Source organism: Felis catus, chromosome D4, assembly GCF_018350175.1.
Source record: "Felis catus isolate Fca126 chromosome D4, F.catus_Fca126_mat1.0, whole genome shotgun sequence".
NCBI lineage: Eukaryota > Metazoa > Chordata > Mammalia > Carnivora > Felidae > Felis > Felis catus.
This window is the reverse complement of record NC_058380.1, coordinates 82,409,974-82,424,851: the sequence shown is the minus strand read 5'-3', so window position 1 is coordinate 82,424,851 and position 14,878 is coordinate 82,409,974. Positions and strand designations below refer to the sequence as shown.

General features: G+C 53.6%; 1 long non-coding RNA gene across 3 annotated transcripts; it reads left to right on the top strand.

Moving 5' to 3' along the window:
• The first annotated feature begins 355 nt into the window (after positions 1-355).
• On the top strand, positions 356-12,961 carry LOC111557623. Of its 3 annotated transcripts, none has more exons than XR_002737847.2 (4): positions 356-5,371; positions 8,652-9,010; positions 10,766-10,913; positions 11,585-12,961. It is a non-coding gene; the product is annotated as an uncharacterized LOC111557623 (long non-coding RNA). The 3 variants fall into 3 exon arrangements; XR_006589175.1 differs by having other exon boundaries at positions 8,652-10,913; positions 11,585-11,809; positions 12,130-12,961; XR_006589174.1 differs by having other exon boundaries at positions 8,652-10,913.
• Positions 12,962-14,878: the final 1,917 nt, after the last annotated feature.

Below are 14,878 nucleotides of genomic sequence, written 5' to 3'. Positions count from 1 at the left end.
GACTCTCCTCCTCCCATTCTCAGCCTTTGCTTTCTAATAAGCTCACGGCCTGGCATTGTTAAGAGAACGTAAGCTCTGGACTCCGCCAGTTCTGGGTTCCCATCCTGTCTCTGCCCTGAGCAGCTGTGTGACCTCAGCTAGGTGGCCTACCCTCTCTGGGCCTCTGGAGAGGCTGACCGGCCCACCCCACTTCACACGTTCCCTTCTTCTTCCATTTGTGGGCTGAGGCTTGTGCTGCCCAGCCAGGTCCTGTGCTGGAAGCTGGGGACAGAGGTCCTGTCCTGCGGGGATGCTCAGTGTCCTGTGTCTCATCTTCTATCCCCGGTATCCGGCTGAAAGCCAGGTCTGAGCCAGAGCCCGGGGCTGGTTGTAGGGGATACTGGGTGCTCCAGGGCCAATTACCCACCCCAGCTGCTCAGAACACCGACTGCTGATGGCTCACTGGGTTACCCCCGCTGCCAGGGCAGCAGGAACCAGTGCCTGACCCATGTGAAGGTACCAAGGCCCAGCTCTCTTGCCCCAATTGGGACAACCTGAAGGACTGTCCCAGCCCCAGGGGTCTCCACAGGGGCCTCGGCTGCAGCCTCATTGTGGGTCAGCCTCTCCCTCTGCCCAGTCCTGCCTTCCTCCTTCCTTCCATGGTATCTCCCCAGGGCATGCCCTGACAAACCTGTGTGTAACCCTCCAGCTCAGCGAGTTTCTAGGAACTCCGCGTAACGTACCTGTCACAGACAGGGCCCAATCTCAGCCTCAAATGGGACCCAGTCCAGGTCACCAGTACTCAGTACCACTTATGGGCCGAGCCTACATTCTGCCCCAGTCCGAGCTCCGCTTCTCGTCCCACACTGAGCCCAGGTATCCCATGGGAAGCAGAGGATTGCCGAAGGCAGAAGTAAGGGATAATAAATGGAAGGTTGAAGGAGATTGGAGCCTGGCGTAGACTGAGAACAGGACCAGAGCAGACCTCCCTGGAGAAGATGAACCGACAGCCCAGTCAGCCAGGAGGTGGGGGGTCACAGAATCTCACTTCTCAGAGAGGGCTTTTTCAGAGACAACTGAACAGGATCTTCTTTATGGAAAAACCAAATCTGAACTGAGAATGGTAAGAATGATCCTAATAGCTGCCATTTCTCGAGCAAGGAGTGTGTGTCCTGGGCACCGTGCCATGGGGTCTACATGGTGGTCTTACTGCCTCCTCAGAACAGCCTCATGAGGTTCCATTATGACCCACTTTACAGATGAGGAAGCTGAGGCTCAGAGAGCTGAAATGACTTGCCTTGTGCCTCAGACATGGCAGAGTCAGCATTCGAACCCTGGACCATTCTGTGCTTCTGTGGGATCTAGGCTCAAGCAGAGACTGGTCTCCCAAAGCAAGATCCAGAAGGGGCTTCTAGGCCCCATGGGTCATCTGAACAAGCTGTTCACCAAGTCCCTGCAAGTGCCCAGGGCTGCAGAGGAGTCAGGAAAAGAGTGGTGGGCAGTCCGCGGGCCCGTGTAAGGTGACCTGGCCCCAGCTTCAGGCAGCCCGCCGTTCTCAGGGCCCTCCAGTTCCCATTATTTGATTCCTACAGCCATGCACATATCCATCCACCCACGCTTCTGTGCATTCTTCCATCCGCAACTGTGCAGTGAGCGTTCTCTGTGGACCAGGTCTGGCCTGGGTGCTTGGGACGGAGCGGGCACAGCCCGCCCTCGTGGAGTGTACAGGCTGGCAGGGGAGCCACATGTTAAACAAACAGCCCACGGAGCCCGGATGCATCACCACCGTGCTAAGTGCTGGGAAGAGCAGCTCAGGATGTCGTGAGTGGATGTAACAAGGACGTCTCTCTTGGGAGTGTTCTCTGGGCCCCAGGGAACTAGTGGGCGGGAAACCTGCTGAGACAGCCCCATGGGCTTGGCCTCAGGGGACAGAAGCTGTGAGAAAAGGGTGAATAATGCCCCAGTGGAGCCAACTGGCCCGGTGAGGCTGCAGCCAGCCCACCTTCAGATGGGGGTTCCTTGGCTGCAGCAGGAGGTAAGTCGGGAGGTAAGTGAGGGTTGGGGGTCTTTTGAAAATCTCCCTCCAGATTTCATTTGTGAGCCTTCCCAGCTGGAGCCTGAAGCCTCCAAGAACTGTATCAGAGTTTTAGGAAACACAAGAGAAGTTATTTCAGGAGAAGGGAACAGCATGAGCATACGTGTGGAGGTGGGGATAGTAGACAGACTCAGGAAGGTAGAGCAAGGAGAGAAAAGGGAGGAGAAACTGAGCTGTGGTCCTCAGGGGTTTCATTAGCACCCTGGGGGCTTGGTCCCCACCCTATACCAGTAGTAGTGATTACTGTGGAAAGCTGTGTGCCCCAAGAAGGTCATGTGTGACCCCCACTTCGTCCTCACCAGATCCAGTAAGATTTTTACAGCTGGACCCCATTTTACAGACAGCAAAACCAAAGCCAGGGGAGGTTAACTGTGTCACCCAAGAGCACAGAGTTAGCAAGTAAAGGGTCAGGATTCAATCCCAGCCCGTGATCTTTTTTTTTTTTTTTCAAATCCCAGCCCATATTCTTAACAACTCCCCTAGTGTGCTCAGCAAACAGTGGGAGGAAATCCGGATATATGATGGGCAGCGCCCATGCTCACCCCACTGTGGTCTTGTCTGGCCCTCCCACTAAACAGAGTTTATTTACCTCTGTCACCGCACGACACTGCACCCACAACTGGTGCTTAGAAAATATCGTGAATAAATAACCATCCTAAGTGTTCACCATGTGCCACATCAGCACAGCCCTACGAGGTTGATACGATTATTAGCCCCATTTCACAGGTGGGGAAACTGAGACTCGGCTAGTAGGGGGTAAGGCCGTGATTCACTAAGCAGCAGGTAAATAAATCAGCAAACTCGTTGATAAGCGTGAGTAACGACCAGTGAATGGATAAGAGCAAAGGTAAATAAGTAAGTAAGGAGTTCAAGGAGGGACAGAGGGAGCCAAGGTGAGATGTAGGTCTCAGTGGTGTGCAGGAGAGGTGAAGGCCATTACACCTGTCCCACCTCTGGCTCCCAGGAAAAGGGCTTTTTCTGCTCCCAGGATGGCCTGGGGTCTTTCCAGGCTGTTGCCTAGCAACAATGCCCTCACCCCGGCCCCTCCCCCTTTGACTGGCCAGAGCTGGGGCACAAGCAGCCAGCCCCAAGGCCCCCATGGCAATGGGGACCCTGGGCTCTCAGGCTGGGGGCACGAAGGCCAGGGCCAGAGAGGTGGGCCTGGCTGGGCTCCAAGGCTGAGAGAAATGCCCCAAGACCTCCCCGAGGGAAGGGCTGCTTCCATTTATTCTGCAGACTGTCCATCTGGCGCTGGGTTCATAGCTGCCCAGAGCAGTGACCTGGGGCCCTGAGTTCAAAGCCCTGGGCTGGAGATCTTGTATGAGTCACTTCCCTTCCTGAATCCATTTCCTCGTCTGTAGAATGGGGACACGGTGCCCACTCGTCGGGGAGACAGTGTGGGAACAGAGCGGGGCCAGGCAAGCCTTCACGCCAGGAGTATGCCGGCCACTTCTAGAGGAGAAAGATCTGGGGCGAAGACCTGTCAACAGCCCCCTCCAAGAGAGGATAGCGTGCCCTGCGTGGGAGTGGAGTCCTCGAGGGCTCCCTGAGGAGGTGGGCCTGTGGGACCTCCCTCAGTGGGGATGGCAGAGGAAGCAAACATCCTTTCTAAGGCCCTGAGGCCAGAGACGGGAGCCCACCCAGTAGCAGTGACTATTTGCCCATGGCCAGGCACATTTACGTTTAGTCCTTACTGCAGCTCCAGAGTTTGGAAGCTGTGCCCCCGGCTCAGAAAGGTAAAGAGACTTGCTCTGGGTCACACAGCTGGTGAGCCGAGTGGCAGTGAAGTCCACCTCCCTTTCCCCTGCTCAGACGGGTGGAGCCGAGAGCAAGTGGCAAGACAATGCCACCGTGGAGTCCTGAGGGGCCCCTCCCGGCCCCGTGAGGGAGTCTGGACTTTGTGCAGAGGGCAGTGGGGAGCCACTGATGGTTTCTGAGCTGGGAGAGAAATGACCCAGGCTGGGTCCTCAGGTCCCTAGGTGCTGTCCTGGGCCATCTGTCTCCACCTCCCACCCCTGCCACCCTCTGCATCCACCCACCCCCCCGCTTCTCAACCACACCGAGAAGCCATGTGTGACGGAGGAGAATGTAAAAATATATGTGTAACTGAACAACAACGTGCTGACAGAACACAGCTATAAATACTCTGACGGTGCAGCACCATTCCGCGGATCCTGCTTCCTGCTGCCTGAGGAGTGGGGGCACGGGGTTCGACAGGTGGGGTGGGAACTCGGAAGGGAAAGGAAAGGGGACGGCCGCTTGTGGCCCCACTTTGTGCCAAAAGCTTCACGAGTAGCACGTCTCTGATTCTTCCTCCAAACCCCAAAACCCCCTCAGAGAATCACTACTGTCGTCCCCAGTTTACAGGTGAGGAAACTCAAATTCAGAGAGGGAGGTCGTCTGGTCAAGGTCACACAGCGAGGAGGCAGTGGAGCTGGGATTCCCGCAAGCCCTGCCACGGGCCAGCCCCAGCCGTCCAAGGAACAGCAAGCGGGCTTCAGGCTCTGCTTCGCTCACTCCCCGTCCGGGGCCAGAGAGAGCTTTAGGCTTCCAGGCACTCCCCTGCTCCCATGCCTTCCATGGCTCCCCAGTGCCCTCTAGATAAACACCAAACTCAGTGAGGCCCTTAAGATCCTGTGCTCTGGCCTCTGACCATCTCTGGAGCCCACCTCCCGCCACGTCCTGCTCTCTGTGCCACAGAGATCTGTGCCTCCGTACCTCCCGTTCCCTTTGCCAGGCATGCTGTCCCTCTACCTAGGGGCTTCAGCTCAAGTGCCACCTCCCCCCGACGTCCCACCACAGCTGAGGCCCTCCCGTGCTTTCCCTGCGATTTGTGAAGCCCCATTGTGACCCGGTGGGTCGTTAGGGGTGGCGGCCACAGCCGGTGAGGGCGGAGACGGGGCAAGCTGCAGGCAGCGCGGCCGCAGGGCGGGTGCCCCCAAGTGCTCGGCCCCTCAGGAGGTGCCATGTCACATAAATGCCCCTCTCTGATGCACGGGCGGGGCCGGGCAATGACTGCACCAGGTGAAGTGGCCTTCGGTCTGTCAGAGACAGTCTGGGGTGGCGTGAGACAGACATGGAAGGGAGCTGGCCTCTGGGCTCCGGGGTGAGCAGGAAAGGAAATGGAGGAGGAAGAGAGGCAAGGGGGCTCCCGGGGCCCCTGCAGAGGCCACTGGATACCCACTGAGAAGTCTTGGGAGTAAGTTGGCCCCGTCTCTCGGACCCTCACTGTGTCCGGACCAGCCTTCCACACGCGGTCTGAACCTGTCTGCACCTCTGGCCAGCGTGGGGGCAAAGGTAAGGCCGCCAGCAGGTTCCCTGTTCGTCTTCAGACCTTCCCAACGGACCGGCGCTCCCCCATACAATGCCCCACCTACGGCATTTTTACTTTGCATTTTCTAGTAGCCACTTAAAAAAAAAAAAAGCTGAAGTTAATTTTAATATTTTATTTTTTTAGTGTTTATTTTTGAGAGAGAGAGAGAGAGAGAGAGTTCGAGCAGGGGAGGGGCAAGGACGGAGGGGGACAGAGGAGCCAAAGCAGGCTCTGTGCTGACAGCAGTGAGCCCAGTGATGGGACTTGAACTCATGAACCGTGAAATCATGACCTGAGCCAAAGTCGGACGTGTCACCGACTGAGCCACCCAGGGGCCCCAAATTTTAATGTTCTATTTAACCCAGTAGACTCCAATGTCATTTCATGCAATCCAGCTTTTTTAAATTGTTGAGATTTTTTTTAAACTTTTTTTTCTTACTAAGTGTTCAAAATCCAGCATGTGTTATATACTTACAACACATCTCAGGTTGGAGTAGACACATTTCAAGTTCTCAACGGCTACATGCGGCTACTGCACTGGCCACTGGGAAGCACTGCTCTAGACGATGCCCTGACAAGAGCCAGGACCATGACTGTATTCACCACAATTATCTCTAGGGTCTGGCATGTAACACATACTCAGGAAATGTTTGTTGAATGACTGGCTGACCGACTGGGTAAGTGGAAGAATGAATGAATGAATGAATACATGAACAAACGATCTGAGACGTTGTTAGATCAAAAGCCAGATTCCCAGCATGTGCCATGAGAAGAGCCTAGAAATAAATTCTAGTCCCACTTTTGCATCTAAGCCTTTGCATGACCATAAGTGAGTCCCTCCCCTCTCTGGATCTCAGTTTCCCCATCTGTACGATGGGTTGTGGGTTGGACTGCATGATTTTTTTCTCTGCCTTTCACTAGAGGTGCTCAAGGGGAGGCTGCTGTCCTCTCTGCAGCTCCCTTCCCTGCGTCAGGCCCCCGGGGAAGTTCCCTGCCCCATTCCCCCAACTACCCCACTCTCCCTCCTCCTGTGCGTGAGACAGGAGGTCTCAGGAAAGGCCTCCAGGTGACCTTCTGTGCAAAACAGAGCCAGGCCTCAGTGGACTCCTGCCAAAAATAGCCGTGGCACAGGGAATGAGGCTACCGTGTATCCTCGGGCTTGGCCCTCCTCCTTGGTCACTTCCATATCTCACATTTGTTCAGAGCTAGGAAGAGAGCAGGGCAGCGCTTATCCCTTTGATTCTGTAGAGAAGGAAGAGGGAGGCCAAGAGATGTGCGCAGTCCTGTCCAAGGTCACACGGTGAACAGGGCAGAAGTGGGCCTCTATTTGCCTCATCTGAAAAATGGGCACAAAACCTGCCTTCCTCCCATCGAATGTCAGTGCCTCAAACCCAGCCTCTGCTACCTACAGCCCTGTGATACTGTCTCGCTGTACCTCTGGAACTCCTTCTTTGTCAATGGGGATAACAATCATTCGATTGCCGTGCCACTGCAATGGGTTAACATAGGTAAAGTGCTTCGAAAGTGATAGATACTATTATTCGCCTTCACAGGGGAGCGGCCCGCAGTTCAAATGAGGCGAGGGGTGCGACTGGGATTTACAAACTGTAAAGTCCTCTCTTGAGAGGCGGGCACTTTTTGGCTGCAAACGAGGTTGCAAACTGTACTCCACACAGTGACTTGCAAAGTGTTTTGTGAACGTTGCCGCATTAAGGAGGCTGTTGCAGATTAGCTTTTTGTAATCTGAAAGGCACTTCAAATTCATAAATCACTTTGGAGACCTTAGGGCTCTTTGTAAGGGCTTTCTAGACTGTCGAGTGCAAGTCTGAAACGAGTGGCCTTTCAAAGCCATGGGCAAGAAGCAGGGCGGGAGCGGGTAGAGGAAGAAACTAGAACCAGAGAATCACGACAGCAGCCCATTTCCCCTCTGATCTCGGCACCATCGCCACCCATGCCAGCCGGTGCGGCGGAGAAATTCCAGCGCATCTGCAGATTCCTGCCCTTCTCCTCTGAGGCCAGGGAGGCCTCGCTGCATTGCTGACTCAGCCAAACGGGATGAGTTAAGCAGGAATTGGGCCCCATCTTCCTTGCACTTCTGCCTTGTCTTTTTTCTTTTTTCTACCACAAAGGCAACGAACCTGACACCATTTAAAGATTTCCCTGTGGGCTGGGAAGGTGGTGAGCTCCTGGGCTGCCCGATGACCTTGCTCTGAGGCCCAGACTTGGGCCTGCTCTAGAGACCCAGCCCAGACTGCCTGCTACCCCCGAGCTGACAGAGTAGCAGGGGTTCAAGGGCTGGGGGCAGGTGGAGGCCACTGCCTTCAAACAGATGTGGGGGGGCGGTGCAAAGGCCCCAGGTTCTTGGGTTCCAATCCCAGCCCTGCAAGTTTCTCACCTACGACCTTGGGCAAGTCCCCTTACTCTGAGCCGGGAGTCCCTCAGCTGTAACTTAGACTGATTATACTCTTTTTTTTTTTTTTTAATTTTCTTTTAATGTTTATTCATTTTTTGAGAGACAGAGACAGAGTGCAAGCAGGGGTGGGGCAGAGAGAGAGGGAGACACAGAATCTGAAGTAGGCTCCAGGTTCTGAGCTGTCAGCACAGAGTCCAAGGCAGGGCTCGAGCTCATGAACCATGAGATCATGAGCTGAGCTAAAGTGGGGTGCTTAACCGACTGAGCCACCCAGGCGCCCCTGATAATGCACATTTGCTTGCAGGCTTTGGGTGGCCTGGTGTGCATGCAAATTCTGTCCCTTCTGCTATCCATAGGCCTGTGGGCTTTCCAATAAGGGAGAAATAGAAGGTGAGGCAGCCTTTACAGCTTCGGGGTCATGAGCATGGCATTTCAAGTCCTAAAGACCTGGATTCAAATCCTGGCTCTGTGACACACAGCTTTGTGTCTTTAGGCAAGTCACACCAACTCCTTGAGCCTTCCATTTCCTCAGCTATAAAATGGGTGGAATAATAGTCGCTACCTTGCAAAAAGCTGGTGAGTATTTGTGTGGCACAAAATGGCACCTAAGGACTGTTCCATCAATGGTAACTGTGATCTGCCTCTCCCCAAACCATGTGGGGAACCCCAGGGTACTTCCTAAGGCCATGCAATTCCTCTTCCTGTGCCTCCTCACATTTGGGCAATTCCTTGATAAAAAGCCTGCCTTACCATGTGACCCAGATGACCTCTGGGGCCCTGAGCCCTCTTCATCCAGCTAGAGTCTTCTGCCCCTGCCGTTTCTGCAGAAACCTTTTCTTTTTTTTTCACAGCCCCATCTCCTTATGGTCCCTGGACTGCATGATGTTGGCCCCAGAGTGGAAGCTCCTCTGAGCTCCTTATACAAACCACGCACAGGCAATGCACCCTTTGCTGTAGGTGTCGCAAAGGAGGGTCTGCCGGAATCTGCTCCAGAGCCGTCTCCCTGAGCTCACCCCAGGCTTTCTCCACCTGCTGGCTTCTGCCTCTCTCCCTCCTGCCCTGCCTTCTCTTCCTCTCCTCTCTTTTCAGGAGCAAGACATCAACATTTTGCCTTCTGCCTCCCGCAGCGTACCTCATTTTTTTGAACCAAGCCAGGCTCTTCCCGGGATTGTAGTGAATGCGAGTTTGCTTCATCTAGTTGCATCCACGGGTCTGTGTGATATTTCAGGGCTGGTACCATGTCCCTGCGCACTGTTGTATCCCCAGCCCCCAGCCCAGTATTTGGCCCCCACTAGGCATTTGGTAAATATGTAGCAAGTAAAAATGAGTGGGACGGGGCTACCGAGGAAGGGGACTGAGAAAGTTGCTTTCTGTGGCTGTCTGGGGCCTCTTGCTCTTGGAGGTCAGTTCTGTGGCAGAGGGACTAATTCAGGACGAGGCTGAAGCTGATGTGTGTCCGTCTCAGGCCCCAGAAACGACACAGTGCTAACACATTCTTGGCTCCTCCGAGGGCCGTGTGAACAGTAACACTCGGGGGTCCTTCTTTAGGGTCTAACACATCGGCCTGTCCTGAGGGGTACAAAGGGCAACAAAGAAACAGGGCAGGGGCTCCCAGGACAGGCTTCCCATCAGACTCCCTGGGACTTTACTCCCCGTAAAGTATTTAACCACCAGAGCCACCTGGGCCTCACACCTCCTTCCCAAGACCTGATTCAAATGTCTGATGTGGGACGTGGTGATTGATTTATTAAAAGTCCTAGGTGATTCCAATATACCTCCCTGACACAGAGAAAAGAACTGTGTTTCTTTTTTTGTTTTTAAACTAATCTGTCTGTAATGCCTGTGAGGTTTCCACATCGGGCCCCCTGAGGAGCAGGCTGTCGGTAGGCCGGTGGTTCAGGGTGAGGGCCTGGCCAGATGGGAGAGAGGAAGGGACGTGGGCTTTGCAGGCATTGGAGAACTTGGGTTTGAACCCTGTCCTCCACCATCCCAGCTCTGTGGCCTTGGGCAAGTCACTTCAGCTGTGTGCATGTCGGTGTCCTCTGTTAACTGACAGAATTCCTACTGCACAGGTTGGCTGGGATCAATCGCCTAACACAGGGTCCAGCCTAGAGCCGGTGCTCCATAAAGTGTGGTTCCGTTACCTTCCTGACCAAGCTACGGGGTGGGAGGGGAGGTCACGTGGGGCCCCCAGCCTGGCTCAGTACCTGACGGGAAGAACCCCGGCCTGGGAGAAATTTCTAGTGCTGACCCATCATGATATGTGACCTTGGCCAAGTCCGCCTCGGTGACCCCATTCAGCTCTGACCCGGGAGACAGGTGAGGGCTGACATTTAAGGGGGTGAATAGATCTGTTTCAGCCAATTCTCTGGGGCAGATCACTCAACCTCTCTGAGCCTCAGTTTCCTCACCTGTGAACAGAGATCCAACAGTGTGCACATCTCACTGCAACTCTGTTTGGTGACGTCATGTTGCTAGCTTAGAGTGGGCCATGGTGGGAGTATTGACACCACGTAAATTGGCAAACATTACAAATCAGGATTTCCTCGGCCTCCCCTTCCATCCCCACTCTGCCCCTGACAGTCAGTTCACCAGCACATCGGCCACCGGGACTCCGATAAATCAACTTTCACCATGGTTGTTGGGAGATTCAGAGAACTATTGCCTGTTAAGCAATTAGCACAGCACCTGGGACTTAGCACAGCACCTGGGCACTAATATGTGCTAGTCACACACACTTAAAATTTATCAGCTATCACTTTGTCTCCGGCCTGATAAATGGTGATCACATGTGTGATCTCATATAGCTTTAACAACCCTAGGAAATATCTAGAAGAGGAAATTCAGGCTCAGACAGGCTCGGTGACTTCAAATGCAATTAGATTTTACAGGCCTACTATGTGCTGAGTTTATTTTTACATACCCATCTCAGTTCAGCCTCACCAACCCCTTTTTCTCACTACAGTTGAAAGGCCCAGAATGGGCAAGCGACCCGCCCAAGGTCCCACGTTGCGCACGGGGCCTTGTATCTGTCTTGAACCTACATGCACGGGTCTCCGCTTCTGCCCGGCTCCCTCCGAACCACATCCAGCCGCATTCTCTTCTGAATCAGGGTAAGCTTTGCCGATGTGATCTCTCTGGCCCTTTCTAGCTCTGACATCCTCAGTATTTAAATCAGCACATGAATATTTCACAAGCATCCCCGGCGAAAATAACCCCCTGCCTGGTTATGTCAGGCCGAGGCCCCAGTGGCTGCCGGGCGCTTCAGCTATTTGCGAGACCTGCAATTCCGCGAGGCCGCCCGGCAGCAGCCAAGGAATCGATAGCCTTTAAATAAGTAATTAGAGGAGCTGAGGACGTCGGCACAGCCAGGAGTGAGCAGGGGAATATAAACTCATAACTCTCCCAGACTCGCTGTGGAAGGCTGGGCTCTGTTTCTTGCTCAAGACGTGTGGCGGGGCCCGGGGCAGGGCGAGGGGTGGGGGAAGCACAGGGAAGCGGAAGGTGAGGCATTTATTGAGCCCTCCCCATGTGTCAGGGCTTGCTCTCATCATTGCCATGCCCAGTGTTCTCCAAAGATGTTAAGGCTCAGAGAGGGGAAGTCAGTTGCCCAGGGCCACACAGCTAGGAAATGGCAGAGGCTGCAGGCCTGTCTGACTTGAGCACAGATTTCTCTCAGCTTTGGCACTATTGACATCTTTTTGGCCAGGTAATTCTTTGTTTTGGGGGTGGGGGGCCCTCCTGTGCCTTATAGGATGTCTTAGCCCTGGCCTCTACCCTCTAGATGCTGGTAGCACGTCCTCCTCACTTGCGACACTCGAAGATGTCTCTGAACATTGCCATATGTCCCCTCGGGGGCAAAATCCCCCTCCGCCCCGGTGAGAGCCCGTGCTTTAGGGTCTGTGTTTACTAGGCTGTTCCTCTCCTCTGCTGCCAGTGTCTTTGAGGATAAGGATCAAAATCTTTCTCCCCACCGAGAGAGGCAGTTCTGGAACCAAAGCCAGGCCAGGTGAGAGCACACCAGCTGTGTGACCTTGGGCTAGTTCTCAGCCTCTCCGTGCCCCGGTTTCCCTATCTGTAAAATGAGCCCTCGCCCCCACAAAAGGTGATCTTGAGGTTTAAATGAGTTAGCGTATGTGAAGCATTCGGAGCAGTGCCTGGCACACACAGTGTGAGCCCTCACGACAGTCCAGGGGCCCGCGTGACCAAGTCCCAGCCCATGCCTGTTCTCCCCATCAGAAAGGGGAGAAGGACCCCAGCTCCTGCTAGGGAGCTCCACAACAACTTCTGCTGTTCCCTGTCCTCCCCTCGCACTCCCCCTCCTGCCAGCCTTGGAGATGCTGGAGAAAACAGCGACGAGGACGGCCACATAGTCCCACAGGATCACAAGGCACTAAGAACAAAAACTGCCTCTTCCTCTTTCCCTGCAGTGCTGGCGGTGCACAGAGAGGCGTGTGGAGGCCCGCGCCTGATTTAAAAAAGCATCCGATTAAAATACAATTCCTTTTATTATCCAGTAAACTATAAAAATACATATAAAGAAACACATTTTGTCACTGGAGTTGGTCGGCACATTTTACTGGTCATTAGCGTGTGTTTTGTTACACTGACGTCTGTTAAAAACAAGGTTCCAGAATGCTGTCCTCCTTTGGGTGCTTGGGAGAAATAGTATCTCAAAGGCATTCCAGGGTGTCCTTACAGGAACAGCTCCCAGTGCAGGAGCATACGTGGGCGTGGCTTAAATCTTCCCTTTCTTTAGAAGGAAGGGTCCCTAGACATTACCAGGTCTAGTCTTCTCCTAGTGGAGGAATCTGAGGCCCAGGACCGTCCTTTGTCCAAGATCAGAGAACAACTTGTTCAGCAACCGTTTTCCGAGTGTATTAGTGAGCCCCAGCTGCTGTAATAGATAGGCCCTCAACCTCAGTGGCACAATGGAGTTGTCTTTCTTGCTCACATGGCAGGTGTTCTGGTTAATGAATGAGCCTTCTAGATGGTGACTCATGGACCCAGGTTCCTTACTTGTGGCTGTGCCCTCCTCTAGGGCCTCAGAATCATCTGCTTTCAGCTGGATGGGGAAAGAATTCTGAAGATTGCACATTTTTACAGATTTTTACAGGTTTTTTTTAATTAAAAAATTTTTTTAATGCTTACCTATTTTGGGGAGAGAGAGAGACAGAGTGTGAGTGGAAGAGGGGCAGAGAGAGAGGGAGACAGAGAATCTGAAGCAGGCTCCAGGCTCCAAGCTGTCAACACAGAGCCCAACACGGGGCTTGAACTCATGAACCATGAGATCATGACCTGAGCCATGTTTAACCATGGATGTTTAACCAACTGAGCCACCCAAGTGCCTGGAGTCTTTTTTTTTTGTTTTGTTTTAATTAATGTCAGGCTGGGGAGTGGCCCATGTTGCTTCTATGCATGTTCCATTGGCCATTCCTAAGTCATATTCCATACCTAACTGCAAATGAGGTTGGAAAGTGTAGTCTGGCTGTGTGTTCAGAAGGAAGAAGACACAGGCTGGTGGGTAGTGGACCAGGTCTCAGTGTCTGGCCCTGGGCTAGAAGCTGCCTGGGCAGGGATGGCTAAGAAGGCAGACCTGCCCTCTTGGGGCTCACAGCGTGGAGGCGGTGGGGTGCGGTAGCAGGTGCAGGCAGCTAATGTCCTCAGCCTGAGGTTCAGAATAAGGACTTGTCTTTTTGAGCCCTCCCTCCCATTGATCACTGGAAGTCTATTTACTTCTCTCTAGAGAGACCCCATCCCACGATAAGTCTGAGACTGCTGGGGTCCTTGCCAACTCAGTCCAAAAGGAGTCAGCGATCCCTGTTTCTAAAAGACTGCAGAGAAGAAACTGGAACGCCTGGTTCATTTTCTGAAAGGCCCTATTCTCTGCAGTCTTTCCTTTTCGGGGGAGGTGGAGGGAGCCTCTCTCCCCAGGTCACCTGTCACTTCACACTGCCACAGGCCTGGGCTCTCAATAGAACAGCTCTGGAGAGATGGCCTGGCTCCTCAGTTCACCTGCACGTGTGTGCACACGCACATGCACACATGCATGTATGCACACGTCCCTCAGAGCCACCTATAGCAGGGCATCTGGGTGGCTCAGCTGGTTAAGTGTCCGACTTCAGCTCATGTCATGATCTTGGAGTTTGTGGGTTTAAGCCCCGCATTGTTGGGCTCCATGCAGGCAGCACAGAGCCTGCTTGGGATTCTCTCTGCCCCTCCCCAGCTCACACACACACACACACACACACACACACACACACACACACGCTCTCTCTCTCTCTCTCTCTCTCTCTCTCAAAATACATATATGAACTTTAAAAAAAAGAAAATAACTAGCTATAGCACACATTTGCCACTTTAGTTAACCAGTATCTATTTGGGGGATCCCAAGATGGTGAGAGGACCTCCCATTACAGAAGCTGATCGGGGCAGATATCTGCACCCCCATCAGCTAGAATAGGGACATGTGGCCCAGAGTGTGGCCAAATGGACGTGCCCTCCCAGGACTTTGTTTTGTTTTGTATTTTAATTTTTTTCAACATTTATTATGTTTGAGAGACAGAGAAAGAGCACAAGCAGGGGAGGGGCAGAGAGAGAGGGAGACGCAGAATCCGAAGCAGGCTCCAGGCTCCGAGCTGTCAGCACAGAGCCTGACTCGGGGCTGGAACTCAGGAACGGCGAGATAGTGACCTGAGCCAAAGTCGGATGCTCAACGGACCAAGACACCCAGGCGCACCCCAAGGACTTTGAATCTTTACAGTGACACAGGCACAAGGCCAGTGGAACTTTAAAGGCCACTGCAGCAGAATGGCATCTAGTGATGTGTGATACATCATTTCCATGGCCCAAGGTGCCAGCAGGAGCCCCAGGGACCAGCTGGCAGATGGCACCTTGGCTGGGCCTTAACTCTCTGGGTTCCTGTTAAGCCTGTTTCTCCAGTTCCCTTGCATGCACCACCTGACACTTTTCCAGACAATTCCTTTAGGTTAACTGGAGTCAGTTTTTACTAACTGCAGCCGAGAACCCTTCTTATGCAGCCCGTGCTGGAGCCAGGCCACCAACCCACGCCCTCCAG